The sequence below is a fragment of the Nelumbo nucifera genome, chromosome 2 (assembly GCF_055504915.1).
Source record: "Nelumbo nucifera cultivar China Antique chromosome 2, China Antique-T2T, whole genome shotgun sequence".
In the NCBI taxonomy this organism is placed as follows: domain Eukaryota; kingdom Viridiplantae; phylum Streptophyta; class Magnoliopsida; order Proteales; family Nelumbonaceae; genus Nelumbo; species Nelumbo nucifera.
Window position 1 is genome coordinate 112,762,294 of NC_142650.1, and position 17,360 is coordinate 112,779,653.

General features: G+C 45.8%; 1 non-coding gene across 1 annotated transcript; it reads right to left on the reverse strand.

Annotated features, from left to right (window-relative positions):
• Nucleotides 1–1,070: 1,070 nt before the first annotated feature.
• On the reverse strand, nt 1,071–1,142 carry TRNAP-UGG (transfer RNA proline (anticodon UGG)). Its single transcript has one exon. It is a non-coding gene; the product is annotated as a tRNA-Pro (tRNA).
• Nucleotides 1,143–17,360: the final 16,218 nt, after the last annotated feature.

Consider the following 17,360-nt stretch of genomic DNA (forward strand, 5'->3'; position numbering starts at 1 on the left):
AAATGGTGCCACATCAGCATTGCATAGGAAAAAACGGTTCTCCAGGAAACAATCATCTATTTGGAACCGTTTTTCCTAGAAAACGGTACTCTAAGCCATGCCTTGGAAATTGGGAATGCATGGTTTGGAACAATGCCAAATTTGACATTTCCTCTGCCAACAGGACAATGATGTAACACCAAATAATGGGTAGAAGTGTTGAAAACATTTCTTAGAGCATCTATACTAAATAGAAAAAGTTGATATTGCTCAAAAAAATATCCTAACTAACAGCAACTATTCCAAACAAAATGAGAAAATGGTACTTCCAACCCACACATCAACAGCACTGTTCCGCAGATGCAGGCATCATGCAAAAAATATAAAGAAGTACAAAACACCAAAAGCTTAATACGTCTTTTAAGCCATCTCGGACATTAGAAGATCTTTAAGAAAAGATAGAGACCTTCCAAACGTCACTTATTTAAGTATGCAAGTCTGATCGCAGTCCCCACTACGTTCACTTTCAGATGCTTAGATGCTACGAATTCGGGTATTCAAATAAGCCTTTTGTTTCCACTGTCAACTCTGACAAGGATCAGAAGACTTGATGACAAATGTTTATCTTTTCAAACGTCCCGCCTTCAAACTTAACACTTGAAACCAACCATGAGACAATCGGGGGGGTGGGGAAGAAGAGGCACTACTGCTGTTAAAGCTTTAAACCCTTCATAAATCTGCGTGGGCGAAGCCAAATCTCATAACTACGAGACCTATTGAGGAAAGGGTCAGATGACTCGTTAAACGGTTAAAGGGAATTTAGGCTTCGTGACTTAGGCCTGTGATGGGCCAGAGAGCGCCCTCCTTCGGTTTGTGTGGAATTGTAACTGAATCGCTCTTACTAAAGTCCATAGCATCCGTTATCTAACCAAATTTCTTTTGGGGCGTTAAGACGAACAGTTGGTGAGTGACAGTCGGTGATCCAAAACAACCCCACCCCGTTGACCAATACTAAAATTGTAGATAAATTTGATTTGAAATACACGTTTATCATTAATTCAGAGTTCCACACCATAAAATAAAATCAAATAGGGGCGTTGCGAGAATCGAACTCGCGACCTCTTGCACCCAAAGCAAGAATCATACCACTAGACCAAACGCCCAACTGACAATATATCTTTCAACTAATTTTGATCAGCAAAGAGAGCTTGACATGAGCCCAAAAATGTTTGGACGAAAGACATGATATCAGATCCAGACTAATCAATAATTTGCGCGCTTGATCAACAAATTCAGAGTTGATAAGCCTGCTGGCTGTGGTGGTTTGATTACCAAGGCTGTTTGAGCATGGACATCCAGGCACAGTAGGCACAAACAATCTTCTGGGATATGTAGATGTAAACAGCAAACGAGAAGCTCATCAACGTCACGTCCTTCCAGTCCCCCTTCTGCTTAGGACTCAAATTATCCTTCAGTCCCCTCCCTAACCTCTCTATTCCGCCGTGGAGTCTCGAAAACAAGTGCTTGTTTTCTCTCTGTTTCTCCTCCCTATTCGACTTCGGATCTGAAGAGCCAGACGGTTCACGGCCTTGGCAGGACAAGCAGAAGCGAACCTTTGAAGCAGATCTGCTGAAAAGAACTCGGGTGCTCTTGGTGTGGAAAGAACGAACAATTAACAGGGCAGCCATGGAAGGAAAGAAAGAAAGGGTGTAAGATGATGGATAATTCTCTGGTAATGATGGATTGATGAAGATGGTTTCGTTCATGAAAGGTTTTTAAGAGAGATGGAGATTCCAATTCTGACCCAATCTTGAAGGAGAAGATAGACAGGAACCCAAACAAGCGAAGAAAATATCCCCTGCTTTTGTCTAGACGTGGAGCCTGATGTTTTCCCGAGGATTGAATAGCGAGAAGGAAAGGAGGATAAGATTATGAAAAATGCTAACCATACGCTTCCTCTTCTTCTCGTATGCCTTACGAATACATCTTACGCCACCCATCTTGAATACTGTGTAGGGCCCACCTCTATTTAGTGGTTCTCCTAAATCATGCGAGAAGACAAATTAATTTGTATGATTTTACATGGGCAAAACTGTGACTTGCCACCTAATAGAGTTGGGGTTGCAATTGAGTACGTGGTTTGCCTTTTGGGCTGTTTTGTTTATTGTGCAAGTCTGAACCGGATGCAAATTTGCATCAGATTGTGTAAATTTTACATCTATTTGCTAGCTATAATTTGCACTCCTAAGTCCTAACTGATAAAAAAAATTGTTACTTTCTGTCTTGTTTGCACTCAATAGTAAACAAATAACCCTCCAATTCTATCTCATGTAAAGTGGGGGATCAGGATCACGTCATCTTGCTTCCTACCAAACAAATAACCATCCTAAATCCATTTCCTTTTGCATAAGGTAGGGATTTACATTATTTCATTTATGTAAAAAAGACATTCAAATATAAAATAAACATTAAACCAAAATTTACACTCAGCAATCAGCATATTTGCATTCCGGTGCATATTATGTAATATATACTTCAGGCTCAGTTTGAAAGGAGTACAAAATTATAAATACAAATATGTAGAGTGCAAAACCTTGTATTTTGTATTAATTTGCATGTATTTTTTCTGTATATATTTGTATGTGTACTCCGTTCAAATTGAGCAAATAGTATAAATACAAATATGTATAGTGCAAATCTTTGTATTTTTTATTATTTTATATGTATTTAATTTATACTGTACATATTTATATTTGTACTCTGTTTAAACTGAGCCTCGGGCTGTGTTTGATTGCAATGCAAATAAAATTGCATTAGTGTAAAATTATGGTAGTGCAAATGATTTGAATGCAAATTCTGCATTATTTTTGTTTCAATGTTTATTTTGTTTGTTTACAATACAAATGAAGTAAAATAATACCTGAAATAAAATAAAGTAAAACTTAATACAAAATTAAACCAGAATTTGTATTGTATTCATTTGCACTCCCATACATTAAATAAAATTGCACTGCAACCAAACGCCACCTCATTATGAATAAAATGAACAAAATAATTATTTAATAGAATATTTAAGAAGGCTAGGGTAGTTGTTTACATGCTCAACATGATGAGTTATTCAGTTCGTTCACCACTAATTCCATCCTGTTGAATTTGGAAATTTCAGATTTAATAACAAACTTTGGACATAATGATTAGCCATCAATAGGTAAGAATTAAAGAATTTTGAAAAATAACTAGATACATCATGGAGATCTTGAATTTACATTGAAATCGCCTGCTACTCCATTTTTACAAAGATCTTAAACCAGAGGGCAAATAAATTTAAATTTATCATAAAAACTTCTTTCGAGTGGCTTGGATCACACTCTATTTCTCAAATCGTGTGCTTTTTTTATTCTTTTTTATTTGATGCGTTGCCTTTTCATAATTCTTTTCAAGTTAGAAAACAGATCAGGGAATATTCGAATTGGATCATATCTAAAATCTGATCTGACATTGATGTTGGATGAGATCTGAAGATTTGGTCGGGTCTGATAGGATTCGATTTAACAGTAAGTTAGATCTTCAGATCTGATCGATCTGACTTGTTTTCTTTAAAAATTAATTAATTATAAAAATAAAATATACTAATTTAAATAAAGTAAAAAATAAAAATACAAGTTTTTTAATTATTTTCATCATCATATATATATGTTTTTATAAAAAAAAATAAATAATATAACAAATTTATAAAGATATAATATAAAAAATATATTTATAAATAAATAAATAGCATATATATATTATATATATTTATATTTATATTTATAAATATATATTATATATATTTATATTTATATTTATAAATATATATTATATATATTTATATTTATATTTATAAATATATATTATATATATTTATATTTATATTTATAAATATATATTATATATATTTATATTTATATTTATAAATATATATTATATATATTTATATTTATATTTATAAATATATAATATATCTCGGATCGGATAGGGGATGATCCGAATCTGATCTAATCCAAATATTCGAATAGGGGTGATCCGAATTCGATCAAATAGGATCGAATCTCAGATTGGATCGGATTTGCACCCCTACTCATATCCTATAATAATAAATAAAATATAGTTTGGTTTTCTAACTCAAATGAGAAACCTGAACACAAGGGTTTTTTAGACATTATATCTAAGGCCGCAAATGGATTGAATTAAACACAATTTAAATTTGAATATGATTTGTTCACGTTAGATTGGGGAGCTTTAAAAATGCGATCTATTTACCAATCAAACCAAATCCAAATATTGCTTCATTTAGGTGGTGTTCGGTAATGTGTTCATCTTGTAGATGGATCATTTTGGTCCACGTCACGGGGTGAATTCATCATTTTGTTGGTCGTGGACAGGACTGGTCCATAATATATCATGGACTGTCTCTGTCCATAGCCCAAAATCGCGACCACACTTATATCTCGTGGATGTGGCCGGTCCACAACATTTCCACATTGTATTTTGATACAATATATCTCTTCTACATACTTGTATTTCTTTTTATTTTTAAAATTTTAAAATAATATTTTTTAATATTTTATCAATAAAATAATATTTGAATGTTAATTCTAGAACAAGCCCGATGATGCTCCTTTTTTACTATTTCTTAATTTATTTAAATATTATTATTTTAAAGTTTTTATCAACAAAATAATATTTTTAAATATTTAAATTATTTTTTATTAAAATGAAAAAAATCTTAGTGTGATGAAGGGTTAATGGGAGATATCTATTGATGATGCGCAACCCAGCTGGTCCTATTTGTCAACGACCTTGCCTCTGAATGGAGCTATAGGGAGCCTGAAACAGAGAAGATGAGGAAGCTCCGGGGGGAACCCGGTACGAATGCTCCGAAGCTCAAGTTAGAATTCTTAGGCAAGATAAAACCAGATGGCGCAAAGTTCACATACCTTGTTCTTGGGGGGTAGGGAGCCTTTTATAGCCACCTCGTGCACTCACTCCTAAGCTTCTGTCAGGTCGGGTATGATTACCTCTGGGCTCTTGCTAGTTCGGGTGTCATCCCCTCTACTGGACAGAACCGCCACTGCTCCCTTTTGTCGGAGTCATCTCTGCGACTGGCGATGACGGTGGTAGGTGACGGTGGTAGGTGACCGTTGAAGTGCAGCTGTCAAGCGTCAGATCCCAAGTCAGTCAGGTGCGCCGCCCATGGATACGGACCTCCTCAGTGTCAAGTATGGTAAGTTTGTTCAGTTCGGCGTCCTGGAGGCAAAGTACTGGAGTGGCGAGCGAGGTGAAGTCTTGAATTCGGATAGAGGAGTGTCCCGAACTGCCATGAGGCGGGCCAGTTTGGATCATTGCCTTGTGTGGCTCGGGGCCTAAGGGAGAGTTCGGGCTCCTCGTAGGGAGTTTCGGGCTCCTAGTAGGGAGTTTGGGCTCCTCGTAGGGAGATCGGGCTCTTAGTAGAGAGATCGGGCTCTTAGTAGGGAGATCGGGCTCCTCGTAGGGAGTTCAAGCTCCTAGTAGGGAGTTCGGGCTCCTCGTAGGGAGTTCGGGCTCCTTGTGGGGAGTTCGAACTGTTGGTTTCCTCCCTTTGGTGCTTGCACACGCTTTATTTTTCTGAAACGCGCCGACCTGCCTACAAATACTGCCAGACGTGACAGCGCACGCTTTATTTCAAAATCAAAAAAGCGCGCCGCTGGGAGACGTGACAACAAGCGTCCTTTCAAATTTTGAAAACGTGCCGCTACCGCTTTTAATGTGAGGAGACGTGCGCTGTCGTTCTGTCAGTTTCAGAAAGACGTGCGCCAATCACATCTCGGTCTCAGGGGACGTGCGGTCAGCGCGACTGCGGGCCGTCGGATTGGCTTTGATCTGTGTTGTTGCTTCTCGGTCACTGTGGGTATAAATAGTGGGGGACCCCAGTCGCTTTGTCACTTCTGTGCTGCCTCTTGAGCTCGCGTCCAAGTTTCAGCTCGCGCCCAGGCTTTCAGTTCGCGTTTCAAGGTTTTCGCTCGTTCAAGTTCCCGTAGTCTTGTTCAAGCTTTTTTCCGGGTGAGTACCTTCTTGGAATCCACCTTCTCTCATCGATGTCTAGCTCGGAATGCTCAGACGGTTCTTCAAGTGGGTCAGATGCAGGTTCTACGAACCGAGTTGCATCCCTGATAGTCTTAGTGAGCCAGAGGTAGAGCTCGAGGAAGAGTTCAAACCCGTAGGTCGAGTCGCCTCGGGTAGTTTGGCGTCCACCTCTCGTCAGGGTCGGATGTTAGACAAGTTTGGCCCCTCGACCATGACGCCTGAGGGGCTCCAATCCCTTATTACCTATTACAATTTGCCTGGGGAGTACGCTTATTTCATACCTTCGGGTAGCTTTCCTTGGGAACACGGTCCTGATGAGATCGTGATATTCCGTGAGCAGCTCGCTGCGGGGCTGCGATTGCCTTTCCATCCCCTCCTTGTCGAGGTTTTGAATCACTTCGGCGTTACGGTCGGCCAGCTTCACCCGAACTCCATTCGTAATTTGGTGGGGACAATCTCCCTATTTAGCGAATAGGGCTTTCCTTTAGACTTGGAGATCTTCTCTTCCATCTTAATGCTTAAGAAGCAAGCGGGTCTGCTCCCCGGGCGTAGGCGGGCGTATTACCTGTCTCCTCGCCCGGGTTTTAAGCTTTTACATGATCTTCCTAACAAGGTCTCGGCGTGGAAGCGGGACTACTTTGGGGTGCGAAGTGTGCTGGGGTGGCCGTTTCAGACCGGGTGGGGGGTGGCCGCCCCTGACTCCGGTGTTACGCATGACAAAGAGACGGTGAAGGGCCTCCGACAATGGGCGCGGCTTGGGCTAAAGTGCCAACAGTATCTGACGGAGGCCAAGCTCATTGCGGCCGGCCTGAGTTCGGGTAGGTTCCTTACTTGGAGGTTCTATTTTGCTCTGTCTGGCTTTTTTTTTATGCCGAACTCTTTTTTGTAGGTGTGATGGACTCAGGAGGGACTCGTGGTGGGTGCTTGTTTCAAGGCATGGAGATAAGGAAGTGAGTCGCCAAGTGAACTCGCGCCGAGCTGCCCCGGGATGCGGAGCCCGAGGTACCGGACTACCCGTCAGGGGATCCGCCCAGGGAGCCCGAGATGGCTCCTCCAATGCAAGAAGCGGCAAGGGGCCCGTATGCTGAGACTACATACACAGGGGCTCCCACTTACTCTGGTGCTCCTGCTTACTCTGGGTTTGCTCATACGTGAGCTGGGCCCTCGGGCTCGGGGGCCCCAGGGGAATTCAGGAGTGTGTTGTCGCCGACCTACGCTCTTCAGAAGAGTAAGGAGGCCATTTTCCCCGAGGAGGTCGCGGCGTGGACTGATCACCCTCTGCACCAAGTGGCCTACCGTGCTGTTACTCATGCCATGGTGGTAAGTCAAACTTTTTATCGAGCTTTTTTGCTTTTATCCTTCTTGTTGTCGTTCTTTTGATCACTCGTTCTTTTTGGTAGGTGAACTCTTCTATCCACGCCTTGGCGGCCCAGGTGGAAAGGAGCTCGAGGCAGGCACGAGCTGTTGAAGAGGCTCTTCGTGCTGCCGAGATGACTTCCCGAGCTGCTGAGGTGGCTTCCCGAGTTGCTGAGGCGGCTGCTCGTGCTGCAAAGGCCAGGCAGGCGAGGTCTCAGAGAGATGCCGAGGCCATGGGAGTCGTAGTGAAGCACATGGCGGACCTGAGGCTGGATTTACAGCATCAGGTCGAATACCTTCAGGAGGACATTAGGGAGAGGACGCAGATCTTTTCTCAAGGTATTGAAGATGCCAAGAAAATGGCTGTCGATGAGTACATCGCCTCGCCGAGCTTTGACGACCTAATGGTGGATTCGTACCGAAGGGGTTTCAAGCTAAGCCGGTGGATGATCCGGAATACGTACCCCGAGCTCGATATTAGTGCCATATCCACTTTGCGCATAACTCAGGAGATGGCCAATGCTGTTGATGGTGAGCCAGATTTCGAGGGCGAGGCAGGGCCTTCGAGTATCGTTGAAGTGCCTTCTGATAATGAATAAGTAGCTCCGGGCCTGTAAATTTTTTTTTTTTTTAAATGTACTACCTTACTTTGAAAAATGACTTTTCTTTTGGTTAAGTGTTGGTTGTTCTTTCTCCCAAACTGAACGTATTTTCCGAACTGACCATACGTCTGATCTATTTTATGCCCGGGTTACCGCACTCGCGCAACCTGTTTTGGTGGTCTCTGAGATGCTGATGTCCCTATTAGTTCGTTGTCTCCGTTTTGCCTTTGGCTTTCTTTGCTCGCCTGTGCTGAGGTTCCTTCGTTAGCTCGACATCCTAGCCCTTAGGCTTTGGTGGCGATTTTATCCACTTCGCTTGGTGGTCTATAGGTAGTATCACCTTAAGTTGACGATGTTCCATGCTCGGGGTACTTGCTTACCCTCTAAGGTTTCGAGCTCGTATGCCCCTCCGAGTATTTTCTTTACTCTGTAGGGTCCTTCCCAATTTGGTCCGAGTTTGCCCACGCCGGGTTCGGGTACCATGATCTTACGGAGAACCAGGTCGCCGACGCGGAAGCTCCTCTTCTTTACTCTGACGTTGTAGTACCGAGCTACTTTTTGCTAGTAGGTCGTTGTTCGGATGTGCGCGAGGTCTTTTACTTCATCCAGTAGGTCGAGGTTGGTGCGTAACTCGTCTCCGTTTGTCTGATCGTCATATGCTTCTAGTTGTAGTGTAAGTATTTCGATTTCCGCCGGGATTACTGCTTCGGTGCCGTAGGTGTGGTTAAAGAATGTCTCTCCCGTGGCGGTTTTTTCCGTAGTTCGGTGAGCTCACAGAACACTTGGTAGCTCGTCCGCCCACAACCCTTTAGCTCAGTCTAGTCATGCTTTCAGTCCGCGGAGGATGGCTCTGTTCATTATTTTTGTCTGACCGTTTGCCTGCGGGTGTGCGACCGATGTGAAGTTCTGACGAATTCCCATATTTTGGCACCATTCTTGGAACTTGATATCCTCGAACTGTTTGCCGTTGTCGGAGATCAGTAACCGAGGTAGCCCGAAGCAACATACTATGTTCTTCCAAAAGAAGTTCTGTATGTTTCGGGCTGTGACTGTTGCCAGAGGTTCAACTTCTATCCACTTTGTGAAGTAATCTACAGCCACCACTAGGAACTTTCTCCCACCTGTTTGTGGCGGGAATGGCCCCAGGAGGTCGATGCCCCATTGTGCAAAGGGCCATGGACTGGTGAGGTACTTGAGGTCGGCAACCGGCTGATGGTGGATATTGGCATGCTTCTGACACTTGTCGCATTTTCTGACGAGCTCGACGGCTTCTGCCTTCATCGTTGGCCAGTAGTATCCTTGTCGAAGTGCCTTTTGGGCGAGGGCTCTGCCTCCCAAGTGTCCGCCGCACAGACCTTCATGAGTGTCACGGAGTACGAGCTCAGCTTCGGTAGGTCGCAAGCAACGCAGGTAGGGGAGCGTATAGGATCGTCGGTACAACCGTTCGTCTATTATGACGTATTTGACTGCATGGCGCTGCACCCTCTTGGTTGCATTGCGGTCCGCAGGGAGGGTTCCATCTAGCAAGAAGCTCGCGAGTGGGTCGATCCAGCTCGGCTCTGCTTCAAGGACGGGAGCGACCTCTTCTGCCCCATCGAGAATGTTGGGCCGAGGTAAGTCCTCTATGTACACGGTTCTCATGGCGTTGTGACTCGTGCTGGTTAACCGAGATAGGGCGTCGGCCTCAGTGTTCTCTGACCTCGGGATTTGCCTGATAAAGTGTGACTGGAAGTTGAGTAGATCCTCCTTTACTTTTGCCAAGTATGCAATCATAGTGAGCTCGCGTGCTTCGTATTCGCCCGTAACCTGGTTAACCACGAGCTGGGAATCACTGCAGATAACTATGTGCTTTGCTCCTACCTTGCGCTAGGTTCAGCCCGGCTATCAATGCCTCGTACTCCGCCTCGTTGTTGGAGGCCGCGAACTCAAAGCGTAGTGCATATTCCAATTTCGTTCCGCTCGGGCCGCGTAGCACTATTCCAGCTCCGCTGCTGGTTCGAGGAGTCATCTACGTGAAGGATCCATGGCTCCTCATCCCAGTTCGCGTTTGGCCTAACCAGGAGAGATGCTACACTGGCTGCTACTTCACGGGGTTCAGACTCTATTGGCTTGGGAGCTCCGAGCTCACCCGAACTGGGGATCTTGGGCTTGACCGACCCAGGGGCTTCGAGGCTAAACGTGCACTCGGCGATAAAATCTGCCAAGACTTGGGCCTTAATAGCAGTTCTTGACTTGTACTGGAGGTCGTACTCGCTGAGTTCGATGGCCCATTTCGTCAGTCGACTGGAAACCTCGAGCTTGAGTAAAACTTGTCTCAGAGGTTTGTCAGTCAGGATGATGACGGCGTGAGCCTGGAAGTACGGGCGAAGTTTCCGAGCTGCTATCACCAGTGCGTATGCTAGCTTTTCTATCTGCGGGTACCTTTTCTCTACTCCCTGCAAAATTTTACTAACATAATAGATGGGTCGTTGGACCCGGTCTACTTTTACTAGTACCGAACTGACCACCTCGTCGCTTGCCGAGAGGTACAGTTCTAAGACCTCGCCCTCCTCGGGCCGGGTTAAGGTTGACACACTAGCGATGTAGCTTTTTAGCTCGTCGAACGCGAGCTGGCAGTCTCGGGTCCACTCGAACCCTTTGCCTTTGACTGCTTTGAAGAAGGGCAGTCAGCGGTCTGCTGATTTGGACATGAAGCGGCTTAGAGCAGCTATGCGGCCGTTTAGCCTCTGAACTTCTTTTACTTTTCGGGGTGGTCTCATATCTAGGATGGCCTTTATCTTGTCCGGGTTGGCCTCAATGCCGCGCCGGTTGACAATGTACCCTAGGAACTTGCCCGATGTGACACTGAAGACACATTTCTTAGAGTTCAGTTTCATGCTAAATTGACGCAGGATTTGGAAGACAGAATCTAAGTCTTGTATTAATTCCTGTGAAAACTGCGTCTTGACGACCATGTCGTCTACATAACATTCTATCTTCGTGCAAATCAAGGGCCGAAACAGCCTATTTACAAGTCTTTGGAAGGTTGCCCCAGCATTTTTTAATCCGAAGGGCATGACCTTGTAGCAGTACAGGCCGAACTCGGTTATGAAGCTGGTTTTTTCCTCATCGGACTGGTCCATCCTGATTTGGTTGTAGCCCGAGTAGGCATCCAAGAAGCTTAGCAACTCATGTCCCGAGGTCGCGTCCACTAGGCGGTCAATCTTGGGGAGGGGGAAGCAATCTTTCGGGCAAGCTCGGTTCAAGTCGGTGTAGTCGACACACATGCGCCACTTGCCGTTTGCCTTTTTCACCAGCATTGGGTTGGCTACCCAGCTCGGGTAATGGACTTCCCTTATGAAATCTGCTGCGATGAGCTTTTCGACCTCCTCGTCAACCGCCCTCCAACGCTCTGGGGCTAAGTTGCGTTTCTTTTGTCTAACGGGTCTGACTACAGGGTCAGTATTAAGTTTGTGAGTTATCAGGTTGGGGTTAATACCGGGCATGTCGGCCGCGGACCAGGCAAAAATATCTAAATTTTGAAGTAAAAAACTCACAAGTTCGGTTCGTAGTGGTTCCTCGACGGAAGCACCGATCTGTAGTGTGCGAGCTGGGTCTGTAGCCGAAGTCGGGACTGCGACCATTTCCTCTGTGGGTGAAGCTCGTTCTTTGCCTTGCTCCAGAGGCCACTCCAGTTGTTAGACAGTTTTGTATGCCCTTAGCTTCAATCAGAATGATGTACTTTATGAGTTTATTGTAAATGAATAAAGATACATATTTGATTCATGTTCCCTTGGTATGTTTCTGTGTAATACCCTTAAACTTGACACTTAATGAGACTCGTGTTAGTTTAGAATGTTCGCAGCCAGTGGGTCGGTCTGGGGAGACCTATCCTGACAAAGCTGACACTGTGGTGCCACCAAGTCGGTTGGGGTGGCCTGTCTCAACTGCCAGGGTGAGACCCTACGCACATACAGTGTAGGATTAATTGAATCTTTGAACTGGACCAGATTTCCAGTATTGCCCTGGACCTTGGAGATTGATGGGCAAAACTGGAAAGTTACACCCGACCCCTAGACTCGATTATGATACTGCACTAGGTGTCGGATTGGGCTATCTTTGATGTGCCAATCAGTGAGATCCTTAGCGGGGGTCAAAACCTGGGTATGTTGGGACAGTCCGAGAATTCATCTGAGTGGGTGATCATAGTGACAGGATCAGCCCCTTTGTCGGACAAAGGTAATGATCGGGGATGCACTCTCACTGATGGAAACCAAGACTGCCGGCAACCGATTTCAACCGTTGACATTTGTTTTGCAAAATATATTTTATATAAGATATAAAAGTATATATATATGGTTTCTAAATTGTTTGCAAGAAGGTTTTAATTCCCGGGATCCATGTGAGTGGAGAGTGCAACACTGTTCCTTGCAGCCGAGGGAGAGGTCCTCTCTTGTCGGGCAGTGTATGATCATTATGGGCTGAGAGGTTAAGTGTAAGACCATTGAGGTTAATACCTGATGGGCTAATCTTGCATCTGCCCACAGTCCCTGGGTGTTATAAGGTGGCTTGGCCCAGGGACCTCTTAGGGTAAGTGTTGGGCCCGTAGAGCCCATTTGATGGGTTTCAGGGGGTGCACTGTCTTTAACAGTATATTCGGCCAGGTCTTGTAACAAAGGCTGGGCCGAACCCATGTGGCTGATGTGTAGATCAATGCTTAGGTCCCACGCCATACAAGGAAGCCCAACTGGGCAGCAATTATGAGGGTTAAGTGAGTACATAAGCTTAATGGGCCTAAAGCCCATTTCAAACTGGGCTATTTATTTAGTTAATAAAGGGGCGAAATCTGAAGTGGATCAGCTAATAGGATTGGGCTTAGACCCTATCCACTTAGAGAGTCCAAGATCTAAATAAGATTTAGATATGGAAACCTCCTAATCAGATTAGGAGATGGCTGATCTGATCTCCAGATAAGATAAGGATTATCCCTTATCACTTAAAGGGACTTCTAACCCAAATATGATTTGGATTAGCAACTCCTAATCTGATTAGGAACTGATCCCTTTAAGATTATAAAAGAAGAAGGGGGCGGCAGCCTAAAATCACACAAATCATCAGGTTTTCTTTAATGCTGAAATCAAGAAGAGAGAATTCAGCTCCCTGCAAATACTCTCTTGCCGCCTCCCTGTTCTTGCCGCCCTGTTTGCCAGTTCGATCTCCACTTGTGGGAGAAGTCAAGATTGGATCTTGACATCAGTCCTTTGAGAAAGGATTGAAAGGAAGCTGTGCTCATGTACCATCTTGCTGATTCTTGCGAAGGACAGAGTTCTTGGAGAAGAACACTGCTGATTCTGCTCCACCTGCACTGCGCCATCTTCAGTGGGAGCAGTCTTTGGATCCTTCCTTGGGCGTGAACACCTTCGTTGGGAGATATTATTTCTCCGTATCAGGTATAATCCTTCCCACTCTTTTTTGGTTCAGATATGGTTCAGTTTATGGTTCAGAATTAATCATTGAAAATATGATTTTCTAAATGGGGAATACGATTCCCAGTTGAAGGGAGAGAAAAATTTTTGAAATTCGCCCCTTATTCCGCAATCTTTTGGGCGTCCATAGGATGGATCTCTCATCCCTTCACCAGTTCAAGGTCATCGACCACCTTGGTTTTTCCCTTCAGGGCGGCAATATAACACTTGCGGGACTCGAGCTGGTCGCCCTGCGCTACCCCCACACCGAAGTCTGTAGGGAATTTCATTACCAAATAGTATGTGAAGACCACTGCCCGCAGGATATACGTAATTGGCCGCCCTATTATGGCATTGTATGGGGAAGGGGTCGCGACCACCAGGAAATCATGGTTGAGTCTGACCGCACAAGGCCATGTGCCGACTTCCACAGGTACTATTATTTTTCTGAGGGGTCTGACTTCCTCTCCGCTGAAACCCACCAGAGGAATGTTCGTGGGCTTTAGTTTGCTCTTCTGTAATTGTAGCTGGTCAAATGCTGACTTGAAGAGGATGTCCGCCGAGCTGCCCGAATCCACGAGTACGCGCCTGACCTCGAAGTCGCTGATCCTTTGTTTAATGACAAGCGCGTCATCGTGGGGGTAGTGGACCCCTCGCGCATCGTCTTCCGTGAATAAGATTGTCTCTTCAGTCTTTGGTCTCTTTGGGGGGTTTTGTTCCTCTTGGGCTGCTTCGCGAATTGACGTCTGGGCCGCTGCCGAAGTACACCCTGCTACCACCGAACCTTCCACAATTACATGGATGGTTCCCCGAACTGGCCTCTCTTCTGGAGGCTGTCACTGCAACGGTTTAGCTGGTCTGTTGCTAGATTTGGGGGCATCCTTTCCGTGCTCCCCTTGCCGTCCTGCCTTATTGTTATTATTATTATCATGTTGTACAAAATTCCTTAAGTATCCGCGACGGATGAGTCCCTCTATCTCATCCCGGAGATCATTACACTATTCGGTACTATGACTGTGGTCTCTATGGAAACTACAATACAAATTTTTATTTCTCTCGTTCGGATTTCCCTTTAGGCGAGGTGGTCACTTTACATATGAGCGTCCTTGATCGTCATTAAGATCTCGGTCCGCCTCGTGTTTAACGGCGTGTAATCCGTCCGAACTGCTAAGGGAGCTCGGAATGACTGGTTCGGCTTCGGCTTCGGCTCCCGGGCTGGGTTTTTTTTGTCGACTGGGTTGGAGGGCTCGCCTTCCCTCTTTCTTTTCTCGTTCCCGCTTTCAGTCCATTGGTTGATTTCTTCCTCTGTTCTCATGAACTTATCCGCGAGCTTGAGGAATTCGGCCACGGTTGTGGGCTGGTTAGCTACCATGTGCCATTTGAACTCTTTGTGTGTTACTCCTCTCTTGGCCGTCACGAGCTACACCGCGGGGTCTAACCGCGGTATCTGTAAGCACGCTTCATTGAACTGCTTGATGTAGCCCCGGATGGATTCTCCTTCTCTTTGGATTACTCCGAAGATGCTTTCCTCTGTTCTGGGGCACCACTTGCTGGTGACAAAGTGTGCGGTGAAGACCTGCACGAATTGGGCCCAGCATCTTATCGACCCGAGGGCCAGGTTCCTGTACCAAGTGCGGGCTACCCCCCTGAAGGTGGTGGTGAAGGCCACACACATGCACGATTCACTGGCCCTGGCGAGGTGCATTTGGGACTGGAAAGCATCAACGTGGTCGTTGGGGTCGAAGGACCCATCATACTTGTCCAAAGGTGGGAGCTTGAAATCTTTGGGCATGGGGACCGCCAGGAGTTCTGATGCGAGGGGGGAAGGAACTGAGAGAATCGGGGCAGCTCTTACCTCGTTCGAGCTCGTCTCTTCCTTACCTCTGAGCTCGGGCAGGACACAGGTGGCAGTTCGGCGACTTCGCCGGCGCCTTCGTTGTTGAGTGGGCCTGGTACTAGCGCTGCTGGCCTCTGTGTTGCCGAGCTCGATGGGCCCGAAATGCTGGTAGTCTGCTGCCAGGGCGCTGAATCGGTTCTCCGTGAGCAGGAACTCGGACCTGGAGTGCCAAGGTGCTGACCTTGTAGGCGAGGTTCTTGACCCTCCTGCGAGCTGCGAGGCGGGGGGTGATTTTTCTCTCTCTTCAGCCTGGGGACGAGGCCTGGCTGTTAGGGGGGTTATAGGGCCGGGAGGCTTTTCCCTGGTGGGGGCGTCCATCCTGTGGGGAGGCCTTAACTGGCTTCGGAGCAGGGTGCCGTGGTGGAAGTAGTGGTTGGTTTAGCGGCAGTTGGGGGAATTGCTGTTGATAGTGATACAGGGAGATGTTGTGCAGTACTTGGTGCTGCTGGAGCTGGTGTTGCTGGAATTGTTGCATTTGGGCTTGCATTGCCCGCATGCATTGCATCAAGTCGTCCAACCGGTTTTGGCTGGTTGCCAGGGGACGATAGTTGGTTCAGTAAGGGTTGTCTCGATAGGGAGAGGAAAGGGGATGCTCATGGCAGGAAGGTTTACGGGCGCCGCCACTGCTTGTGGCACATTCAAGCTGGGGATCCCATCCACCGAAAGGGGGATGGTGAACTGTCTGACGCACACCACGGGGACTTGAAGTTGTTCCCCGGTGGTGTTTGTCTCCGTGCCACGTCCGGCATTGCTGGAAGAAGCCATGAGTGTTGGGGTTTTTGGAGAAAAGAGGTTATGAGAGTTTAGAGGGAGGCTTTTAGAAGCGTATTCCCACAGACGGCGCCAATTGATGGTGCGTAATCCAGCTGGTCCTAGCTGTCAACGACCTTGCCTCTAAACGGAGCTACAGGGAGCCTGAAATAGAGAAGATGAGGAAGCTCCGGGGGGAACCCGATACGAATGCTCCGAAGCTCAAGTTAGAATTCTTAGGCAAGATAAAACCAGATGGCGCAAAGTTCACGTACCTTGTTCTTGGGGGGTAAGGAGCCTTTTATAGCCACCTCGTGCACTCACTCCTAAGCTTCTGTCAGGTCTTGTATGATTACCTCTGGGCTCCTTCCAGTTCGAGTGTCATCCCCTCGGGCTCCTCGTAGGGAGTTTGGGCTCTTAGTAGGGAGATCAGGCTCTTAGTAGGGAGATCGGGCTCCTCGTAGGGAGTTCAGGCTCCTAGTAGGGAGTTCGGTCTCCTCGTAGGGAGTTCGGGCTTCTTGTGGGGAGTTCGGACTGCTGGTTTCCTCCCTTTGGTGCTTGCGCCCTGGGTGCGCTGTTGTGCCGAGCTGTTTGCCTTTGCCACGTGTTGAGTGATTACGAGGTCGGGCCAAATCTTTCTTCATCATCTATGATGGAATTTTGTGGTAAGGTGTTTATAAGTATCTAGGGCTCTTTAAAAGCCATTAACTCTCTAATTTGCGATTTGGTTAAAAAATCTTGTGCTTCGCATGGGTTCTGACTAGTTTAAATGTTTAATAATAGTAATAGTTAAAATTATGTTTTTTGCCATCAGACCAAGCTCAATGAGTAAGGGTGTTTTAGTCAAATAATTCTAAAATCTATACCTCATTCACTCTTTTAATAATAGTATAGATATAAAATGTTGGATTGTGATACTTTAAAGGGAGTTTTTAATTTGTTTGTAGTCTCCTATCATGGTTGGATGAAAGTGTCCAAACACCTATTGATTTTTACATCTAAATATTAAATTTCAGGGATTTTTAGACTGCACTCCCCCTCAAAACTCTGATTTGAATTGTAAATCAAAAACAATTCAAATTTATAAACAGCTCCACCTATTACACCCATACCTGCCCATGAATTGGCATCATTTCCGAGCTGGCACCTACTCTGAATTGTACGATTGAACTAGGATTTCTAGAGTGGACTGAACAATAAAAACCCCTAAATTTTAATCCCCAAACCTTA